General features: G+C 42.1%; 1 long non-coding RNA gene and 1 pseudogene across 1 annotated transcript; both read right to left on the reverse strand.

Annotated features, from left to right (window-relative positions):
- Positions 1–14,700: 14,700 nt before the first annotated feature.
- Positions 14,701–15,139, reverse strand: LOC146548376 (uncharacterized). The gene is made up of 2 exons (XR_014890886.1): positions 15,021–15,139; positions 14,701–14,889 (listed from the first exon to the last, which is right to left on the reverse strand). It is a non-coding gene; the product is annotated as an uncharacterized LOC146548376 (long non-coding RNA).
- A 1,279-nt stretch (positions 15,140–16,418) lies between these two features.
- Positions 16,419–17,897, reverse strand: LOC146548377 (uncharacterized; annotated as a pseudogene).
- Positions 17,898–22,764: the final 4,867 nt, after the last annotated feature.

Below are 22,764 nucleotides of genomic sequence, written 5' to 3' on the forward strand. Positions count from 1 at the left end.
TCGTGTTGATCGGCCACGTAAAACCAGAGTCATGATAAAATATCTGCAATGTGATGAGGGCGATGCGTCAGTGAGTGCTTATCAGTATCAGTATATGTATGTGTGTGCGTGTCCAGAGTTCAGCTGAGACAGTCTTCCAGCCAACCCAGGTGGCCTTGCAGGGATGGGAAGAACAGACTCAACACAGTCGTTATCAGGGAGTTGTTGTTCAGCTCCAGCCTTGAGCCCACAGCTGGCGCCGAAGGGGTAGCCAGGTTATGATGGTGATTTTTCTTTTGCGACAACTCATGAGAATTTCAAGCTGTTTTCAACACTCCGACACCGACACTGGTCTCTCAATCTCCCGTTGGAGAACCGCAAGCTTCCCCACGATGGTATCAAACTTGCTGGTGTTTTCATTCTTTCGCCCAAACAGCCGATTCTGAGAACTCACAACTGCAGTGACCACCACACTTCCTCCTCCATGTTTGACAGTTGATGCCACACACTGTGGAACTGTCCTTTCACCCACTCCACGGCGTACAAAGATCCTGCGTGATGAACCGAAGGTTTCAGATTTTGATCCATCAGTCCATAAAACCTTCTTGCAGTCTTCAGTAGTCCAGTGTCGGTGTTTCATGGCCCAGACGAGCCTCTTTGTCTTATTCGGGCTTTCTTGCTGCAACTCGTCCTGTCAAACCTGCAGCTTGAAGTTTTCTCTTCACAGCTGAAACTGAGACTTTCTCACTACGACCAGTATGAAGCTGCTTGAAGCTGCTGTCCTGTGAGCTGCTGATCACACAGCTGTTAACTCTCAGAAACTCGTCCTCTGAGTCAGTCGTGTCTTTGGGTCTGCAGACCTCCTGCTGTCACAGTTTCTGAGCCTTTGATGCTGAAGGAAACTGGACTCACTGACACCTTGACTTGCAGTCTCTCTGTAGGACAGACCGACATTTATAAGTGTTATGATGGTCTGTGTCTCTTCCACTGTTAATTGCCTCTTTCTCACCATGTTTGTAGCAACACATTACTTTCTACAGGACAATAGTGTTCAGCTGATGCTCACGAGGGTACATCAGTGTGTCCCAGCACTGCTTTTATGCAGACAGAGGGGGAAGTAATCCAGAAAGGTTGGAACAGCTGTAGGAATTAGTAGCAGCAGCTTTCAAGGCTTGATCAACCTCATTGCTGCAGAACAGCTTTAAACAGTTAACCCATGTTGTCCCTGAAAAAGGCCTTTTTGTATAATTCTGAAATGCACATTATTCTTCAGTTTTGGCCAACCTTACCTTTTTTCACAACTTACCTTTGTATCATTCAAGCTATTTATTGGACTTGAATGATTTGAATTGGAATAAATAATTGGAAATATTGGGGTGTTCAAAACTTGATCACTAGTGTAAGTGTAGTGCTATGCATAAGTCTCTATTGTTGCACTGTGATGTTTGGTAGATATTACCTAATATGTGTGGCTGTAACTGCAGCCATCACATGACTTTAGCTTTCCTTTCAGGCACCATATGCTTCTTTTTTAAATCACCTTTCTCCTTTTACTTTACTTACCTGTACATTTGACATTAAGGTCCCTTTGTCTTTTGCCATGCTTGTGTCTGATCGGTAAATCAGATCAGTTTTCACAAGGTCATATTGACACATACACATACTGCATCTAAGCATGCAAAGGTTACACAAAAATCATACAGTGAAGTTCTAACACCTAAGTCTGAATGTTAGCTTTGAAAACTAGAATTTTGCCATTACAGCTGAGTCCTTGAAATTGTGTCTGAGCCTTGTCAGTTATCTTTAACTTACTGACAGCACTACCTGTTACATTTAAATACGAATCTTTTGGATTTTTTTACTAGTAACTGTCACAATACTAAAGAAAGACTGATTTTCTCTGTACTTCAGTGGTTCTGTCATAATACGACACGTGCAAACAACAGATACGGATAAGATGAGTGATTGTCTCAAACACTGTAAGAAGGCACAAACATTCCAAACACTTTTTTGGCACAATTGCATTACATGTTCCTCATAAGACCATCGTTACACTTGGCTCACTCTACGTTATTACTCCAGTATATTCCATATTCTTACTTTAACAGCTGGTAAAAAAAAATCTCATTTGGCCATAAGACAAGAGACAAGTCATGAGAAATGACGTAAATCAGCATAGCCTCATAGCCCATCAGTCTTTGGTAGAGATTAACAGATGCACCCAGGCAAGCAGACTTCAGATAAAGGGAAAAAAGGAAACATGGTTGGAAGACTAACCAAACTAGTAAAAATAGTTTTTAACACCAAGTACTTGGACAGTTTTCTTTTTTATGTTGTTTTTTAATTATTATTTTTTTTTATTTTGTATTTTAAACACAGGACCACTGAAAAAATAAACTATGCATAGAAATGTAAAAGAAAGGACAGTAACAGTCAAAGCAGTGTCAAAGTGTGTTGTGCTCTAGAGGGCAGCTATTACAGCTATTACTTCTATTACAGCTTGGTAATAAAGGGGTGATAGTAGGGAAAACGTTTGGAACTAGAAAGTAATGTGGTAATTTCTAAGTCATTACCATGCAATTACCTCTGGTAGTTTCTGTGTAAAAAGCAGAAAACAGCTGCAAAATGCAAAACTGTCTGTTTCTATTTAGTAAAATATTAATTATATATTAAAATTTAACTTAAACTTAAAAAGTGTGTAGTTACTAACTGAAAACACTTGTGGTAGTTTCTGTGTAATAAGCATAAATTGAGACAGTCTGCAAAAAACTGGCTGCCAGTAGGTGGCATATAGAATTATAAAGTTGCATGAATCAAGTGTTTTTGCTCTTGGTGGGAGAGACAGGATTGGTTTCTAAAAAAGTAACTTAGTTTTAGTTTTAACTTCAACACAAGCCTTTCAATGTGAGTCTTAAATGACAAATTCTGATCTATAATGATCCCTAGATACTTGTAAGATGTGACCATTCCAATTTCATTTCCTTGAATAGTTTTAATCTTAGGAGACGTAGCTAACAACTCTTTGCCATTTGAGAATAACATGAACTTGGATTTCTCTGGATTTAACACCAACTTAAGTTGAGTTAAATGGAACTGAACAACATCAAAGGCAGACTGCAGAAACTGCAGGGTTTGTGCTACTGAAGGAGATGAGCAATAGATAAGTGTATCATCTGCATAAAGACGGAATTATCACAAAGGTTGTTTATGTAAAGAGAGAAAAGAGCAATGGTCCTAATATGTATACTGGGAGAAAAGAGGAAGAAGACCCAGCAGCATGGACACACTGTGTTCTTGCTGACAAGTAATTTGATAACTAACTTACAGCATTTACAGATAGACAATATTGTTTAGTCTATTTACTAAAATTGTCAGGTTTCTCACTTTTAACGAACAGCCGGTTCTCCAGAAGGCGTTGCACTACCAGCCGGACCTGGGTCTCGTGTTCAGCCTGGGAGGAAGAGAAGATCAAAATGTCGTCTAGATAGACAAACACAAATCGGTTAATATAGTCTCTCAGAACATCATTGACCAGAGCCTGGAACACTGCAGGTGCGTTGGTAAGGCCAAATGGCATGACCAGATACTCAAAATGTCCAAGATGGGTATTGAACGCCGTCTTCCATTCATCACCGTCTCGGATCCGAACCAGATGGTAAGCATTTCTCAAGTCCAGCTTACTGAATATGACGGCGCCCTGGAGAAGTTCGAAAGCAGAGGTGAGTAGAGGCAGTGGATACTTATTTTTGACCGTAATGTTATTGAGTCCCCGAAAGTCAATACAGGGTCGGAGGGTCTTATCCTTCTTCTCCACAAAGAAGAAACCTGCTGCGACGGGTGAGGAAGAGGCCCGGATGATGCCGGCAGCAAGAGATTCCGTGATATACTTCTCCATAGCCTCCCGTTCCGGCAATGAGAGGCTATAGAGGCGGCTGGCCGGTAAGGGAGCTCCCGGCAGTAGGTCTATGGCGCAGTCGTAAGGCCGATGGGGGGGCAGCGACTGGGCTCGGTCCTTCCGAAACACTTCAGCGAGATCGTGGTAAACAGACGGCACACTTGTTAAGTTGGAAGACCGCAGTGGCTCTGGACAGATGACCGATTGGTTAGGCGGTACGGCCGCCTTAAGACAGGTCATATGACACTCCTCTCCCCAGCCCATAATGCTTCCTTTCTGCCAATTAATCGTGGGATTATGTTGCTGGAGCCAGGGATGACCAAGAACTAATGGCGTCTGAGTGGAGTGAAAAACAAAAAAACTAATCTCCTCCGAATGATTGCCAGACAGTGTGAGGGTGAGCGGTTCAGTGATGTGTGTGATGTCGGGGAGGCGCTGCCCTGATAAAGCCGTGACGCGTAAGGCGTGGGGTAGTGACTCCACAGTCACACAGAGTCGTTTAGCTAGTTCAGAGTCAATGAAATTTTGTTCTGCTCCAGAATCAATAAGCACAGAAAGTGAATGACACTCGGAGTGGACCAGCAGCTTAGCCGGCAGGGCTAAACGTGGAGGAGATTTATCCTGATTCAAACCGCCCACCAGTACTCCTACCATCACTGGCGGGCGCGGCCTTTTGCTCGCGACGGACAGGAGGCAATCATGTGTCCCTTATTACCACAATACAAACACTCACCGGCCGTGATGCGTCGCTGACGTTCTGCCGCGGTTAGGTGAGAGCTGCCGATTTGCATGGACTGTACCTCTTCGTCGGCGCCCCCTGATGTCCGGGAGGACCGGTAATCGGCCGAAGCCTCCGCCCCTCGCGGCCCTGCGGCCTCCTGGGAACTGGAGTTCCGTGCTTGCCGACGAGCTCGTAGCCGCTCATCCACCTTAATACATAACGACATCAATTCGTCAAAAGCAGTGGGTAGGTCCCGCATAATCAATTCATCTTTCAGATCTTCCCGGATGTTATTTAACAATGTGCTCCTGAGCGCATCCGGACCCCAGCCAGTTTCTTCTGCCAAAATCCAAAAGTCGATTGAATAATCTGCCATACTCCGCTTACCTTGCTTAAAGTTAAGGAGGCGGAGTGCCGCAGCCTCGACTCCAGAGCCCTGATTAAACACAGTCTGAAAGTTAATCACAAACCTCTCAAAAGAGATCTCCGGGTTGGAGTTTAACACGACCTGGGCCCATTTCAAAGCCCGGTCACGAAGCATCTGTACCAAAAACGCAATCTTCGCCCCGTCATTGTTATGAAAACGCCGCTGTTCGCGGAAAATCAATGAACACTGGGCCAGAAAGCCAGGGCACTTCTCTGTTTCCCCCGAAAAGGGCTCAGGCGAAGGCAGAGGACCGTCAGAGGATGGGGTGGCTGCCGATGAGGGACCGGCCGCAGCCGCCGCGAGTGTCTCCTGCGAGGCAGGGCGAGCCGGCTGGGAGGTCCCTGGCTGTACTCCCCCTGGCGTAGTCAAACCGGAAACAGCTTGAGTTAGTGCAGCGATCTCACCTCGCAGCTGATGTAACATTTGTTCGTGGCGAGTCAGCGCCGCTTCTTGGGCAGCCAGTGCCTGACCGATGGTATTCTGATCTGCTGAGTCCATGTTGTGGCTGGATCGTTCTGTCAGGTTTCGTAGATCGGACTCACGCGCAGACCACTAGTATCTTCAAAAGGTGCATTTATTTATAGTGTTTCCTACAGTGAAATTCATATATACACATAATGGTGCCAAAGGAAAAAAGGGGTCGGGGTTCCAGGGTCCAGGAATGAAAGAGGCAGGAGTCCAGGAAGGGAAGGTTTCCATTCAGTCCTAACACATCTCCTCTCCTTTCCTCTATCTCTCTTGCTCCCGTTCAGTCGCCAGGCACGGGGAAGAACAAGTCCAGAGGCAATCTATGCACAGGCAGAAAAAAACCATTAGTCTCCTGGTTCAGACATGCTCACAAACTGACAGGACGACTGACGCTGAAGGCTCAACGATCCAGCGACGAGTAGAGCAGACTCGCCCTCTTAAGAAGGGTTCCAATCTCTCATGATCACCGACAGGTGTGCTGATCACCTCCAGGTGTGTAGGCCAGGGGCAGGAGCCCATACTGAGCTCCGCCCCAGCAGGAGAAAGAGAATGGGAGAGGGCGAGAGAGAAAGAGAGAGCAGAGGTGAGAGAGAAAGGTAAACAAAAACAAAGCACCTGACGGCTGTCAGCTGACGAGGAGCGGAGACCATGACAAAAATAGCATGGTCAACTGTATCAAAATCCTTTGACAAGTCAAGAAAAAGAGCAGCGCAGAATTGTTTGCAGTCCACTGAATCAACGATGTCATTAACCACTTTAATAGCAGCAGTTGTTGTGCTGTGTTGTTTTCTGAATCCTGACTGATGCTGAGAAAGAACTGAATTTTTGTCCAAAAGGTCTTTCAGTTGTTCACTAATGAACTTTTCTAGAACGTTTGCTAGAGCACACAATTTAGATATGGGCCTGTATTTGTTGGGCCTGATAATACTTAGAGTAGTCAAAAAATCTAAGGCTGCATAAAAGTAAGATTGTTGTAAAATAAGCTGATCATTATTATTGTAAATATGGATCGAGAACTAGAGGTATATATATACCTCGGATGTCGCCAGGATCAACAAGGTCCGCAGTCCGAGGAACAGCTAAGATACTGCGCAGGACCCTCAAGCTCCCAGGCCTCTGGTAGATGACCGAGCTTGAAGGATAGACCGCCTATATATATCTTTGGATGGTTTGGGGTCAATCAATGATGAAGGTGGTGCAGGACAGTGGTGTTGTGCCCCTCACAACCCTGAATTGAACAAGCTACCATGTTGCTACCATGATATTAGCTGGATATTAAGTGGTTATTACTTTGGTAATTGAATGGTAATAACCTAGAAAGTACCACATTATTCCATTCTTAGTTCCCCTTGTTTCCCTACTATTACCCCTTTATTACTGAGCTGTAAAGGAAAGTGCCACCAGTTTCAGTTTTTCAACAATTCTCAAACCTAAATATATAAAAGTTTTACTGTGTTGGCAATGGTAATACTTCTAATAAGGCAGTATTAATTCTAACGAAATTTATATTCAAAGTGAGAGAATGTGATGGTTGCACAAATCAAACTTAAAACTTGAAGAGGTAATTCAGGTTTGTGTTTGCAGTTCATTTAATTCAGTTTTATTTAAACAGTTCCAAATCACAACAACAGTCTTCTCTTTATATTGTAAGGTTAAAAACACTAACACAGAAAAAACGCCAACAATCAGATGATTCCATATAAGCGAGCTCTTGGTGACTTTTGTAAGGAAAAACTCATTTTTCACAGGATGACATTTCTGGGAAAGGGAGGGGGAACCACCGACTGGTTGGAGGCAAGAGAACGAAGACAGGACAATCGACACAGGGAGAGATCCAGAGAGTAATAATAACTAGTGATCAAATGCAAAAGTGTGTAATGAGAGACAAGAAGAAACACTTAGTACATCCAACCCTAAACATCCCTTATTAGTGCAACGAGGGAGGATTCAGGGTCACCTGATCCAGCCCTAACAATGGGGATTTGTCAAAAAGGAAATTTTTAAACCTATTCTTGGAAGTGGAGAGAAACACTGCTTTTAAATGTAATTCAAAAGAGGCTTACCTGGATGTGACATCATGTCTCCAGCTCAATATCTGATAAAGAAAACAGAATATGCATCAAGGCTGACAGATTAGACGTTTCAGCTTCGTTATGCATTCTAATTCTAAAGGTCAAGAATGAACCTCCATGAAGAAAATGTCAGCGTACTAAAGGTATCGGTAGATAAGTCTTACTGAGCGTGCAGATCTAATATCATATCCAATTTTGGTTTTCATTGTATCATACCACAATTTGTTACTGCACCTTTCCACTGTTCAGATTAAAAGAGAGCATCATCATCTTCAGTAGTACTTCCACTCAGTAGCTGTAATTTGATATGTCGTGCCAACAGCACTCAGTGTCCTAATTCTGGCACTCAGATCAACTTATCATGCTATAGCAGGGGGCTCTCTGTCACTCATCTGCACTGCTGTGTACAAGGTGGAACAAGCCTTCTGCTGTCAGGCTTAGCATCAGCTTTACCTTTTCCTCTTGGCTTCAAACAGCTTTAAACTCATGCCAGTTTATTCTGAGATCGCCTCACCTGACGTCAGCACTGTTGACCAGCCGTCACCTGCTCATGTCACGTCTGTCACACATCATACACCTGGTATGGCCAGCCTCTCTCTCACACTCATACACACTACACTACAGAAAAGATATATGCTTCTTCTTTGAGTAACTCCCTTTGTTTTTTCTTTCAGGTTTTGTGCTTTTTGAGTGTGTTTTGTTACAGATGCAGCAGTTAGAGACAAACACGTCTGCTGGCTTCGTCCTAGACTTTGCCGGCACACACAACAGCGATTTGTTTTAATTTATTGGATTTATTTATTGATTGACTGATTCCAGCTAGTTCTAGCTAGCCTTGCATGGTAGTTATCAATAGCCATCCATTCATCCATCTTCCTCTGCTTATCCAGGGTATGTGGTTGGTCTGGACGGTATCCCAACTATCATATGGACAGAAGAAGGGCACACCCAGGTTGCCAAACTATTATCTGTTAGTAATCTATCAGTAATCTAGTAATCTAAGTTTGTTTTTGCCTTTAACACCATTTTATCACTATTTTAGGCTAAATTGGTGATAAAGTGGCCCTGAGGCATTAATATCACTGAGTGAATTTCATTAAAATCTACCTTAAATGTTTTATGAAATTCTCTTAGCTGAAGATTTTAGCAGGGACTGGTTGTTTTCAGTTTCTGACAGTTGTAAAGTGGCACGTGATTCCTGTAATGTCACACAGCTAACAGTCCAACTTGTCCAAATTCTAAATGCGTTAAAAAAAACGTGTCTTTTCTTAACTGCATTAATCAGTTATGCAGTTAAGAAACTGCAAACTGCAGCTTTGCCCCTGGTAGCTCAGTAGGTAGAGCGGTTGCCTCATGATCGGAAGGTCGGGGGTTCGACTCCACTGAACAGCTACCCTGAGGTACCCCTGAGCGAGGTACCGTCCCTACACGCTGCTCCGCGGGCGCTGCATTGGTGGCTGCCCACTGCTTCACTGGGTGAATGGGTTAAATGAAGAGGAGTAATTTCCCTACGGGGACTAACACATACACATTATTATTATTTATTGGACTTTCATTTCTTATGGGACTTTGACTGGAACAGTCTATCCCATTTCTGGTGTAGAGTTGGCATAGAAATAGTTTTATGATGCTTTTATCAAAATTCTAAATATGTCCCTTTCTGCAAACTTAGAATAAAAACCCGAAACCTCAGTTGTCTTTCTAGGTTTCTTTGAAATACTTCAAACAACCAGCCATGACTGCATTCTGTGTTAGGGTAACAACATAAAGTGTAACACTGCCTCTGCTCTAAGTCTTGAGTTAATCACCCTTTACTGTTTATGCAAGTGCAGCAGTGGCAGTAATGAAAATAACAGCGAGCTGCAGACGTGTGAGTCAAACTGAGATATTATGCAGAGAAACACGTAAAACCTCCAGTGATTTAAGTGAATGGAGGACTTCTATCTGTACCCATTCATGGCATCCCAGCTGTTCTGCATCTTTGGTTCCCAGTGACCAGATGCTGTTGTATAATTTTCCTCTCGCACAGATCACATTCCACAGGTGGCTGTCCTCCAGACAGCATACGAGCTGCGCCCAGGCCATGTGCATCCTCGTTCATTAACTCCATACTAGGGTCCATGCGTGGGCGCTGTGTTCATGAGGGTTCCACACACAGCAGCCATCTGGAGTGGGAGTTTCCTGCACTACTACACACCGGCTTGCACTCTTCCCTCGGTCATACTGGGGGATTCAAAACAAATGATGAAATTTTAATTTGAACCTTCCAGTTTCATATGCAGCTGTTTTGGGAGTCACTTTGGAACAGAATTATGGGTAATATTTGGCTGCGAGTTGCTGAGGCGGCATGATATGGCGTCACTGTCAGCAGTTTGTGTCTCACTGACAATCTTTTGTGCGTGTGAGGACAAAACATAAAAAGATTTTAAAACAAAGTTAAAAGAAATTGCTCATATCCACTCCCATAATGTGGCTGTGAGCGGCTATGAGGAGCTCTGGATGCTAAATGTTACTGGACTCCTAATTTGACAGCATATCCACAGTGCATATAAATACTCATCGCAGGCTCGAAACCAATGTTTTAAGAGTACAAATCTTAGTTTTCCTGTTCAAACACAATTCCATTAGTCGGTGTGAATGGCACAGTGCGGCATTATTAGTTTAACTGTCAAACCTTTGATGTTACTTTTAACAATCGAGTATAGACTGAAAAGAAGCTCTTCTCTAAATGTTTTCAAGCTGTCCTAATCACATTTGTCTCTCTTCATGTCAGATATGTTGGTATGTTCTGTGCTCTGCTAGATTGAGGACAGAATGAATCAGCCTCACACAAAATTCAGCTAAGCTGTAGGAGTTGCATAGGGCTAAACTGGCTGCTACAAATTTCACACATAGATTTTGTGCTACGTCAGGGTGTAGAGACCTGCTGCACGTGTGTTTTTTAAACTATATGAAATTAATTTTTCTACTCTCGACAGCAGAGATGTTGAAGTCAAAGCCGGCATGATGGATGCTGGTGTTTATAGTAAATAATGTGGAATAAAAAGAAATCCCACATTTTGACATGCACTCACTGAACACTTTGTTAGAGACATTCTGCTGGTACCATGTTGAACCCCTTCTGCCTTAAGAACCACCCTGATTCTTTGTGGCCTAGATTCAATAAGGTGTTGGTTCCACCCCATCCCAAATAGGGTGATGAATGACCACTGAGCAACAAGACTCTAATCATTGCAGCTCTGTGGAGCCTCTACCAACAGAAAAGCAAACAAAACGCTTTAATTCTGCAGCTGGCTGCACTTTATACCTGGTGCTGATAAGACGCACCCTGCTCATAACCTGCCATGGGTGTTCAAACACTTTTCCAAAAAGACAATTAGCCATGTAAACATTTAATTTAAATAGTTAAAAGTTGAAATGTGAATAGTTGGTTTTGTATTATATGATTTATTTATTACATTTTATGTGGAGTGAATAAATAAAAGTATATTTACGGCGGTCCATAGAGACAAAGCACGTACAAACTCCAAAACACAACGGAAGTGCTCCAGGATGGACAAGGAACAAGCCAGCAAGTACCAACGACCGGAATTGGTGTGTGGTAGTAACAGGTAAATGCAATTTTTTTTATTATTTGAATATATATATGAGTGCTTGTGTATAAATACACAAACAACACACACATGCTTTCAACTGTGCAATTTAAGTGATCTAGGTAGCTCTGTTTGGAAGTTCAGTTAACGCTAGAAATGTGCTTTGGAGTTTGTACATGTTTTGTCTCTAGGGGCCACCGTATATATTTATATATAAACGTATATATTTATATATAAACGTATATAAATAAACCACGTTTTTTTTACATTAGTAATTCCTTTTGTGCATAATTTTATATTGTTTTTGATAATAAATTAATTAAAGCAACAAAACAACCTGAAGAGCCGGTTCTCTAAAAAGAGCCGGAATTCCCATCACTAAGATTTATACAGTTCTGTGGATGGCAGCCACCTTAAACAGAGGAAATAGTGAGGAGAGTGAAAGAAGGCACAGACACACAGCTCTCGTCTGTACTGAGTGAAGGAGGAGACGGACAAATCCACCTACTGCAGCCCTGAGGCATTACCAATGGATCGACGCACAATCAACCCAGGCAAAACTTTCACTACTTATCCCCCCTCCCCCCTAACTCCCACTGCATATCACATAAAGCAAAACAGTCAAAACAACAAATAAAACAATAATTAAGACATGAGACGAAATATAGGGAACAGAGATGTACAACTCCAAAACGAATCAAATTTATGATCCACCACATTTACATGCCTAAATGCACTCACTACACAGCAAAACGACCAGTGTTAGATTAACTCCCACAGTCATTTTCAACACTTTTTCAGGGTTTATATAGCTCCACACTCTTTAGAGTTTTTTTGAAATAACTATTTTTGAAATAGTTAAAATATTTAACACTGTTTTAACTCTCAAAACAGAGTTAAAATAACACTTTAGAGACTGAATAATAATAAATTAAATTCTGAGAAAGAATTACATTGCACACAATACATTTTCCCAAATGGACATTTATTATGTCATAAAAATTTTTTTAAGAGGGTACAATGTACACTGTCTAATCTGAAACACTGTATGACCTTTGCATATCAAAAGGTTTATAAAACTTTAGATGTGACATTTTCACTATGCATCTCTCCTCGGTATGTACAACTCTGAATGCATATAGATGGTTATCAAAACACTCTGTAAGCAACTTGTTTTCCATAAACAAAATGTCATCTTCAACCAAAAGTAAATCACTTGTTTGGCAAAAGACAGACATGTCTTCTTCCACTGCACTGCAAATAACAACTTCAGCTTTATATTATCTTGGGACAAATTAAACACAAAATGTGCTTTTAAAAGTTCATCAAATGCCCCAAGTGAGGGGCTTGCCTGGCATGGACGAGATGCTCATCCATGGTGATGTAGAAGGTGTCAGTCTTGCTCTTGCCTGACAGCGAGGAGGTATGGTTGCCGACCTTGTTGTATTATATTCTAAGAGCAAAAACTAGAAAGAAACTAGTTACTCCCTTGAGTCTAATTTCTTGAGAATATTTCAAGGATAAAAGATCTGATGTCTCAACAGGACCTGGAAAAACTAGTCCATGCATTCATCTTTAGTAGGCTTGATTACTGTAACAGCATCTTTACAGGTCTACCTAAAAAATCAGTCAGACAACTACAGCTCATTCAGAACTCTGCTGCTCGAGTCCTCACTAAGACCAAAAAAGTGGACCACATCAGTCCAGCTCTGAGGTCCTTACACTGGCTGCCTGTCCGTCAGAGGATAGACTTTAAAGTTCTGATGCTGGTCTATAAAGCTCTGAATGGTTTAGGACCAAAATACATCAGTGACCTCCTGACCCAGTATGAACCTTCCAGATCCCTCAGGTCATCTGGATCCGGTCTTTTATCAGTTCCCAGAGTCAGAACCAGACATGGAGAAGCTGCATTCAGCTTTTATGCTCCTTATATCTGGAACAAACTCCCAGAAAGCCTCAGATCAGCTGAAACACTCAGTTTATTTAAATCCAGGTTGAAGACTCACCTGTTCTCAGCTGCATTTGAATAAAGCACCAAATCCACACTTTAAGCTTTCAAAACTTACATTAACTACTGATTTTATCTACTGTTTTTTTAATCAATTTTAAATCATGCTTCTTATTTGTTTTTGTTTTTTAATGTCTCTGTAAAGCACCTTGAATCACCTTGTTGTTGAATTGTGCTCTATAAATAAACTTGCCTTGTGTTCCCTCTGTGTATTATTTCATCTCTAGCCTTTGCTTCTTAGAGTTCTCTGCCTTATGGTTTATGTCCCTGTTTTTTTTTTTAGTTGCTCTGTCTCCACCGTGTCCAGACCGTGTCTCAGTGTTATACTTCCTGTTTTACTTTGAAGGTCTGTGTCTCATGTGAGTGTATCCTCCTTTGCTTCCTTGTCTTGTCAGTTCTGATAACCCCCAGCTGTGCTCTCCTTCTGTGTCTCATTCCCTCGTTATTCCCCAGCGTATTTAAGCCCCGTGTTTCTCTGTGTCAGTGTCACGTTGTCCCTCATGGCTGTGTTTTGCTGTGTGTTTTCCCTGTGAGTTTAGTTTAGTTTAGTTTTTGTGTCGCATGCGTTTTCCTGGCCAGCCAATGAAGCTGTGATTTTCAGTTCATCCCTCGTGTCTGAGAGCCTGCATTTTGCGTCCAACTCCTGCCTGCACACAGCCGAAACCTGCCAGAAACAAATTCATATTTGCCCCTGAATGCAGCTTTAACCTTTAATATACAAAAAATACAACTCACTTGTAGAATCATCTCGATGATTTTCTGGGTGACCTTCTGCTGACTGCACCAAGCGAAGCAACTCTGCTGTTGACGTGAGCTTCTTAACCTCTTTTATGACATTTGGCCTGAAGAATGTTTTCCATTTCTGAAGCAACCTGGAGGATGTGTCGTCATCGAACAGGAGAGTGAAGTCTTGCTCCACCTTTGAGAAAGAAAATTGTACTTGAAACAACTGCTAGCTGCAAATTCTATTTAAAACAAATCAGTTCTAACTTACCAGTCCTTTTATATCCAGGAGTCTTGGAAAAGTGGATAGGATATCAACACTTCTGCTTGGGTCATTAATAAGCGTCTGACGCTGCTGAAATGTGTCTTTCATCTTCTGGAAACTCACAGAGTTGTCTGTAGTATGTTTGAGCAAAGACATGGCCTCCTTGCAAGAATCCCCATCAAGCTGGTGTACAACACTCACAGTCCTTTGGAGATTTGGGTCACCTGAAGAACTGTCTGTAAACTAGTGATGGGCAGATGAAGCTTCATGAAGCAAAGCGTCTTGAAGCTTCATTTGCTCTAGCAGGACACCTACTGGACGTAAAAATATTAGTTGGCATGAATTTGAAGAGTGTGGCCTTTTGCACACAGCCTGTAAATGTCAACAACAAAAGGAGTGTGTAAAACATGTCTATTGTGATGATGCAGTATACTGTGTATATTTATACTGGCAGTATGGAAAATGATCATTTCCTGTGAGGTGAGGTGTGGTTGGGGTGTGGACAGTGGTTGTGCTTTTGTAACATTGAGGTATGGACAGCTACAGACCTGCCTGTTCACATTTTATTCTGTAAAAACTACATTTTCACTGCTTTTATGACCTTTTTAGTGGGGAGAACATAGCTAGGATTGAATGATTTAACAAATCTTTTGAATCCTTTGTCCTCCACAATGCTAAATGGCTGGGAGTCCTCAATCACCATGCTAACCAGGTCTTCATCTATTGGAGATTGTTCTCCTGAGGAAAGACAATAAAGACAAAGCACAAATATAAATATCACACACGTAACTTATAACAGTTGTATAATATTGTTATATCATTTAGTAACATTACTGCATGCTATATTATCATGGCATTTGATGGCTCACCTGGTCTTGCTCCACAATCGGTGTTCCCCTTATTCTCATGCAAAGCTCTGTAGTGCCTAAGCATGGATGAGGTGTTGTTGTTATATCCCAGCTCCCTGGCACATAGCAAACACTTCACCTTGTACAAAAGTAAAGCTGCTTAACATAAGTTTTATTGCACCATCATCATTATGAAAATACATCTTCTGTAGAAATCTACATACCTTGTTGGGAGGAATAAGATCAAAATGTTCCCACACAGGGGAGGACATCCTCCTCTTCTTAGCTGGCTCCATTCTCTCCTGACTTTCTCTCCTCACTCTCATAAACCTCCAAACTGTCTCCAAACTCTCACTAACCGCAACTCTCCATCAAACACCCACATTTTTGAATGAAGTCTGAGGGTTTATATCGCTGTCATAGCTCGCGGCAAAGTTCGAACCACTTCATGAATCAGTCACGTGGTACAGCCGGGCAGCGTCATCATTTTCAGCTCCTCCCATTTTTCCAGCAAACAGTTTGAAATATCCATCCATCCATTCGCTACCGCTTATCCTTTTCAGGGTCGCGGGGGGCGCTGGAGCCAATCCCAGCTGTCATAGGGCGAGAGGCGGGGTACACCCTGGACAGGTCGCCAGTCTGTCGCAAGGCTAACACACAAGGACAGACAACCATTCATACTCACATTCACTCACAGATTCAAACCTAGTGGCAATTTGGATTATCCAATTAACCTATCCCCACAAGCTGCATGTCTTTGGACGGTGGGAGGAAGCCGGAGTACCCGGAGGGAACCCACGCAAACACGGGGAGAACATGCAAACTCCACACAGAAAGACCCCGGCCTGATGGTGGAATTGAACTCAGGACCTGCTTGCTGTGCGGCAACAGTGCTAACCACCGTGCCACCGTGCTGCCCCAGTTTGAAATATGACAAATTTAACCCAGAGGAGTTTTAAACATAGTAAATCTAACGCCGCATTTATGTCCTTTTTTCAGCAGAACCAGCCTTTCCTGTTTTGACAATTTGGCGATTGCCCTGTTAACAGCATTAATTATGCATTAATGTCATTTATCTTTAGCCCCATCAGGTGCCTCAGGACTAAACACACTTCTGTGTTAAACTATCCATAATGAAGGACTCATGAATACACATAGGACCTCCTGATTATAAGATGTAAACAAGTATAATTAACTCTGCAATTATCAACTTTAGTGGAATTAATTACTTTAGATGTGTGAACATTCCAAATATCAGTTTACAGTTTTTGCCCGTTGCTTGAACACATTTGGCAAAACGTCGCTCATTGTGCCAAAACTCTAAACACAAGTAAACACGACACAACACTGGGAAATATACCATACACATCTGTGCCAAAATGAAACTCCACTCCCAAAACCTAAACTCTACTCCCAAAACCTAAACTCTGCTGTCAAAACCTAACATTCCTCTGTCAAAATGTAACTCTGTTGACAAAATGACACATACTTGCATCATATGCAAACACTTACAGATCAGGGGGAACACACTAGTCTTCTTTACATAAAACACTGCAGTCCTTGATTTCCATTGTGTATTCAGAAGGCACATTTACAGGAGACACATTTCCAAACAACCAAAAACGCAAATAGACCTACTCAATAGTGTACATCGCAGTACCATGAATTCAGATGAAGCAAAAAAAAAAAAAAACACAACACAATAATACTGCAATAGAAAAAACACTATACTGTAAACACAAAAAACCATGACAAGTGTGCATAAGTGGGCTCATGGATCCCGCCGTCTGTTGGGGTCTGGCCACAGGACCTCATCAACATCGCAAGCTATGTCCTCTCCCGCTAGGCACCGGGGAAAATATCCTCTTGCATGTCGAAACCATCCATGGATCGCTGTCACCTCAATGTCGCCGCAGGCCTGTTCCATTGCCTGCAGAAGAGGCATGCGGGCATGTGGTTGGCGGTCATATACTCGCCATCTCCAAGCCGAAAAAAATTCCTCAATAGGGTTTAAAAATGGTGAGTAAGGGGGCAAGTATACCACTTCAAATTGATTGTGGTCGGTGAACCAGGCCTGGACCAGAGCAGCCCGATGGAAACTGACATTATCCCATATCACCACAAACCTGGGCTGATCTGGTCTGTTCTGTACAACTATGTTATGGAGAGCATCTAGAAATGTGAGTATGTGTTGGCTATTGTATGGACCTAGTGTTGCATGATGGTGCAGAAGTCCTCGAAGGCATATGGCGGCACATAATGTGATGTTTCCCCCGCGCTGCCCTGGGACGTGCACAATTGCCCTTTGGCCAATTACATTACGACCCCGTCATCTTGTTTTGCTCAGGTCGAATCCAGCTTCATCAATGAAAATGTATTCATGAGGCTGTGCAGCTCCATCCATGGCCATGATCCTCTGAAAAAAAGGGGAACATGTCACTGTACTACAGTGCTACACATACAGCACCCTCACCCCATCACACAGGTACCTGTGTAGCTCTCAGAATAGATCCATGTGGTACTGATATGGTACATATTCAGCTGCTACTGGACTTCACCAATACTCTATTGTAAATGTCAGGGACAGTTACACGTACCCGTACATATTCAGCTCGAAGTCCTTTGACCCTGTCACTGTTCCTCTCAAATGGGACTCTGTAGAGCTGCTTCATGGTGATGCTGTGTTTACCCAAGATGCGTCTGATGGTGGTGATGCTCACATGGTCTATGTTGCTGAACACTCGCCTGTCTGCAAGTATTTTCCGTCGTAGCTGGTGGAGACGGATGGCATTGTCTGCCCTCACTAGGTCCACAACGGCAAGTTCCTGCTGTTGTGTGAACAGGCGTTGCCGTCCTCCCCCAGAAGGTCTTCGGGTCATTCTGGAGGAATACAACCACATATTGTCATCGGTTTGCTTATTTTTCTTACAGTACTTCACTGTATATACTGTATCATCCACTGTACAACACTGTACTTCAATATAAGTAATCATGGTATGTTTCACAGAAACTACCACTTTGGCTGCAAAAGGAGCATTAGCACCCCGTACACTTGATATGGTAATGTGATATACTGTAGAACAGTGCTATGGAACCATCTGAGTAGAGCAGAAGGTATGGAGGTGAAGACAGACCTGTTTTCTAGTCTGAATGTTCGTATTACAGATGCCACTGTGAAGCGGCTTAGATGTGGGTGGACTCTCTGCCCAGCTTCCCTCATAGTCAGGCCATGGTTGATGACATGGTCCACCAAAGTTGCTCTTATTTCATCAGAAATATGGGTCCGTGCATGGCCTCTTCGGCCTCCTCCTCCTCTTCCTCCTCCTCCTCTACCTCTTCCTCTACCTCTTCCTCTTCCTCTTGCTCTCCCTCCATCCATGCTTGCGAAGTTCTTGAAATGGCTACGCTGAGGGCTTTTTGTAGTTGGCTAATTGGTGTTCGGTTTTGCAAGTAAGTGCCTTCAGGTGTGTATTTGCGTGGTTGCAATTACCCCATGTGTTTTGTATTTTGGATACATGTGTTTTCCGAATGGCACCCTGACATTTCATTTTGTGAGCGAAGTGTCTTATGTATGACATAGAGTGTAGCATGCAGGACCATGTGTGTTGCATAAAGGGGTAGATGTGTTGCATAAAGGAGTAGGAGTGTTGCATAATTGGTACTGGGGTGCAAAGCAGCGCTTTTGTTTAAGGTATGGGTACATGTGTTTGAGGTATGGTAACAAAAGCTTCACGTTGTGTTACTTTAGTCTGAGCATGGGTTTATAGTGTTCAAGCAACGGGCAAAAACTGTAAGACCTTGTTAAGAAAATCAGTGAAGCTGCATCCTGCGTGGTAGGAAAACTACACAGATTTCTGTAGAGCTCCCTGTTAGCGTGAGCAAAATGACTAAATGTTGTTTTGCTGGCTCACAACAATAGATAATAAAATAATAACTTAATTAACTGTAACACTGTCACCAGCACAAGCCTCTAATCACAGGTATATGGATGGTTTCACCTGCAGTGTGATCAGCAACTCCTATTCAATTCAATTTTATTTGCATAGCACCAAATCCCTATAACAGTTGTCCTAACTAGGGATGGGTATCGTTTAGGTTTTATCCGATACCAGTACCAAACCGGTACTTTTGAAACGGTGCCGGTGCTCAAACGGTGCTTAGAGAATGGAGAACACAGACTTTGTCCAAAAAACCTCTCATGTTCAGTTGTTTTCCACTTTTTCTTTGGTCATTTTAGCCTTTTTAGCCAGGGTGAAGGGAGTATCTGCCATCAAACAAGAAGACAGCCGCATGTAGCTATGATGATGTTTGCTAGTTCACCTTACATGCATTAATGTAATAACGTGGTTAGCCTACTCAACGTAAATTACACACGAACAACATGAAGCTACTCACGCAGAGAAGAACGGCTGCTGCTGCATCATCATCCTCATCATTTCTGCTACACTGGCAGGGCTAGGGGCCAGGACTCTCCTCTTCGGGTTTTTGGGGGATGTTGCTAACTCCGGGTCCGATAACAGGCACCACACCCGCAGTAGATGTGCTCGGTGTGAGGTCTCGCAGCAAGCTATCAAATACGGCGCATTTCTCGGCTTTTAAAAAAACGCTATGCGTCGCCATGTGTTTCATTGGATTCGAGGTGTTACCTCCTTTGACAGTATCACAGTATCAGCTTAAAGCACTTGTTGCTGCTGAGTTTGCATCTTTTGCTGTGAAGTACAGCCAGACTTTTGACCGCTTCGCCTTGGGCATTTTTAATCTGTAGCTCTGCTCTAAAAGAACGTACGTACCTGGACCCGCCTACTACACTTGCAAAGATAAAATGATTGGTTGGAATCTAAAGTGTATGACATCTCAGGAAAAAAAAATATAGCACCGAAATAAAGCACTGAAATGTGCGCTGCTTTTCGGTCTGGTTACTACCGTTTGTGTCAGAACCGGTGCCATAATAGCACCGGATACCGGTACCCATCCCTAGTCTTAACCCTCTCAAGCCAGACGTTGCCGATTTGCAACAGTTAAAAACTAACAACCTGATCACCCCACATACATATTTCATGAGTGTTTTTTTTTACTCAGAAGTACCACTGCAGGACTTGGTTGTGCATTAGCAACAAAAAACTTAATTTGATCCTGAGAGGGTTAATGTGTTTTATATTGTAAGGTTAACACCCTACAATAATACTGAGGAAACAGCCAAAACCCCAACAGTTTGCCGCGACTGGGGGAGAGGGGAGGAAGACAGGTCAAAGACACCATAAATTTATAACTAATGATTAAATGCACAGTGATGAATAGAAACATATCACAACAGTCAAGATGAAAACATGTTACACTGTACATTAATGTATAGTAGTATACATATAATGACATGGCTTCTCCTGTGAATGCTTGCATAAGAAAAAGATCACATGATGCTCAAAAGGCATTATTTTCAAAGTGTGCCGTCTGTTACTTATGTTTGTACAGCAACAGTTAAAATGGACCTAGAGTTTTCACAGCAATCTTGAAAACAAATGATCAAAAACCAGCAAATTAAAATAACTAATAACCAAGCTAGGAGTAGGTTATGAGGAGAAATTATTAGAAAGTATTGGTTGTTATTATTTTCATATAGCTGGAAATGGCAGTTAATGGGAATGGTGAATAGTGTTGCTCTGTTCTACTGTACAGTCAAACATGCATGTTAATAGTTGTGGTTGTTTGTTTGTTTTTTTGTTTTTGTGGCTTTAACAAGCAAGGATATGTTTAGAAGAAATGGTACAGGACAGGGGGAGATTAACTGCTTTGGGTTGTGCATATAAGGGGTGCAGATGTGGACTTGGCTGTAACACAGCCTGTAGAAGGAAAATTTGATTCTCTGAAACAGAAATAAGTTGTAGATCATGACATCATGGAGCTGGTGGATGTTAGAGACTTTGCACTCCTCAACCTTCCATTTGAGGATGCCCACAGATGCTCAATAGGGTTTAAGTCTGGAGACATGGTTGGCCAGTCAAGTACCTTTACCCTCAGTTTATTTAGCAAGGCACTGGTCTGTTTGGAGGTGTGTTTGGGGTTGTTATCATGTTGGAATACTGTCCTGTGGCCCAGTGTCTGAAGGGAGGGGATCGTGCTCTGCTTCAGTATGTCACAGTACATGTTGCCATTCATTCATTCAAGAAAAAAGCATGTTGAAGGTTGCTGAATAACATTTGAACAAGCCTGTCAAATTCTGGGAGAATTTAGTTTGGTTAGACAAGACCAATACGGAACTCCTTGGATGCCATAATACAGACCATGCTTGGAGGTTCAAAAGGTACTGCACATCAACCCGAAAATACTATATGAACAATGAGGTTTGGAGGTGGGAGCATCATGTTGTTTATCATCATATAGCACTTGCATGTTTCAAATAATTGAAGTAGGAATGAATAGAAATAAGCACTGAGACATTCTTGATAAATATCTGCAGGCATCTACCAGGATGATGAAGATGAAACAAAGGTGGACTTTTCAGCAAGACAAGGAACCCAAAAACAACAAAGTAAGCTCTTAACTGGTTTCAGATAAATAAAATAAAGCTGCTAGAATAGCTCAGGCCTGACTTTAATCAAAGTGTGTGGAGGAATGGGCCAAAATCACACCTCAGCAACTAGTTTCTCCGTGCTGGAGGCGTCTTGAAGCTGTCTTCATCAAGAGCTAAATTTCAGTAAGCTACTTTTTCCCTGTGCCATTTCTCATTATTACTCATAACTTAATTTATGGGCATCTATGGTTTGATTTCTTTGCATGTGTGGATTTAAAGGGTTGTTACCAACTTCTGGTGAGAATTCGTTGTCAGAAGCACATTTAGAAATTTATTTGCGTAGAAAAATGGTGACTTACTTTACACGCTGTGCATATTCATGATCAATCCTCATATACATACTGCACTTTGAGTGCTCAGAGTAGAAAAGCGCTATATAAGAACCGGTCCATTTACCATACTGTAGTAACTAGCTTACCATGCCTTATTTAATCTTGAACTTTATTCCAACATTTTTGCTCTCAGTGCCATTGCACGCTAAATATGCTATAGTGTTGTTATTGTCTGTGTCATGCTGTCTGTGTTATATTGTCAGTATTTTTGTTGTTGTCTGCTCTGTACATTGAAAGCAGGTATGTGTACACATACGACAGTAAACCTGACACAGATTTTGATTCTTGATTTTAAAACCACAGGTGATCATGCTCTTGAGGTTCTAGAGCCTAAACTTTGATTGGCAGAATCAATAGTTTCCGTTAAACAACTGCTGATAACTAATTTTTATCAGCTATTTTTCTTGTAATTTTTCTCCCATTATCTCTGGTCATAGTTTATCACTGTGAGTGCGTGATGGAAAGAATATAAGACAGTTTGTTTGACCTTGTGGTGGAACATGCATTCTTATTGTTAGTGTGGTTTTCTTCAAATCTAAGGCACTTTACAACTGTTTTAAAAACACTATTTAATAATATGATAATGATATACATATTAATACCTTCCAACATCCCTGTTACTACACAACGGTGCAGTTTTCTGTGGACAAGAAATCTCTTAAGTTCATCATAACTCTCAAACCATGCATTGATGTCGATAAGCTAGGTTCTTTGCAGTTTTGAAATGTTCTGTTTCTCAACCACAAGAGTTTGTTCCACATAAACAAAACTGATTCACTGGTAAAACCCCAAGTGGCTTCTTGAAGGTTACTGCTAATTGGAGCTATTTATCAACACACTCCAGTCAATAGTGACAAGTACATGC

Source organism: Mchenga conophoros, linkage group LG23, assembly GCF_057382185.1.
Source record: "Mchenga conophoros isolate Kocher_MC1m ecotype Shallow Benthic linkage group LG23, M_conophoros_male_GT1.1, whole genome shotgun sequence".
In the NCBI taxonomy this organism is placed as follows: domain Eukaryota; kingdom Metazoa; phylum Chordata; class Actinopteri; order Cichliformes; family Cichlidae; genus Mchenga; species Mchenga conophoros.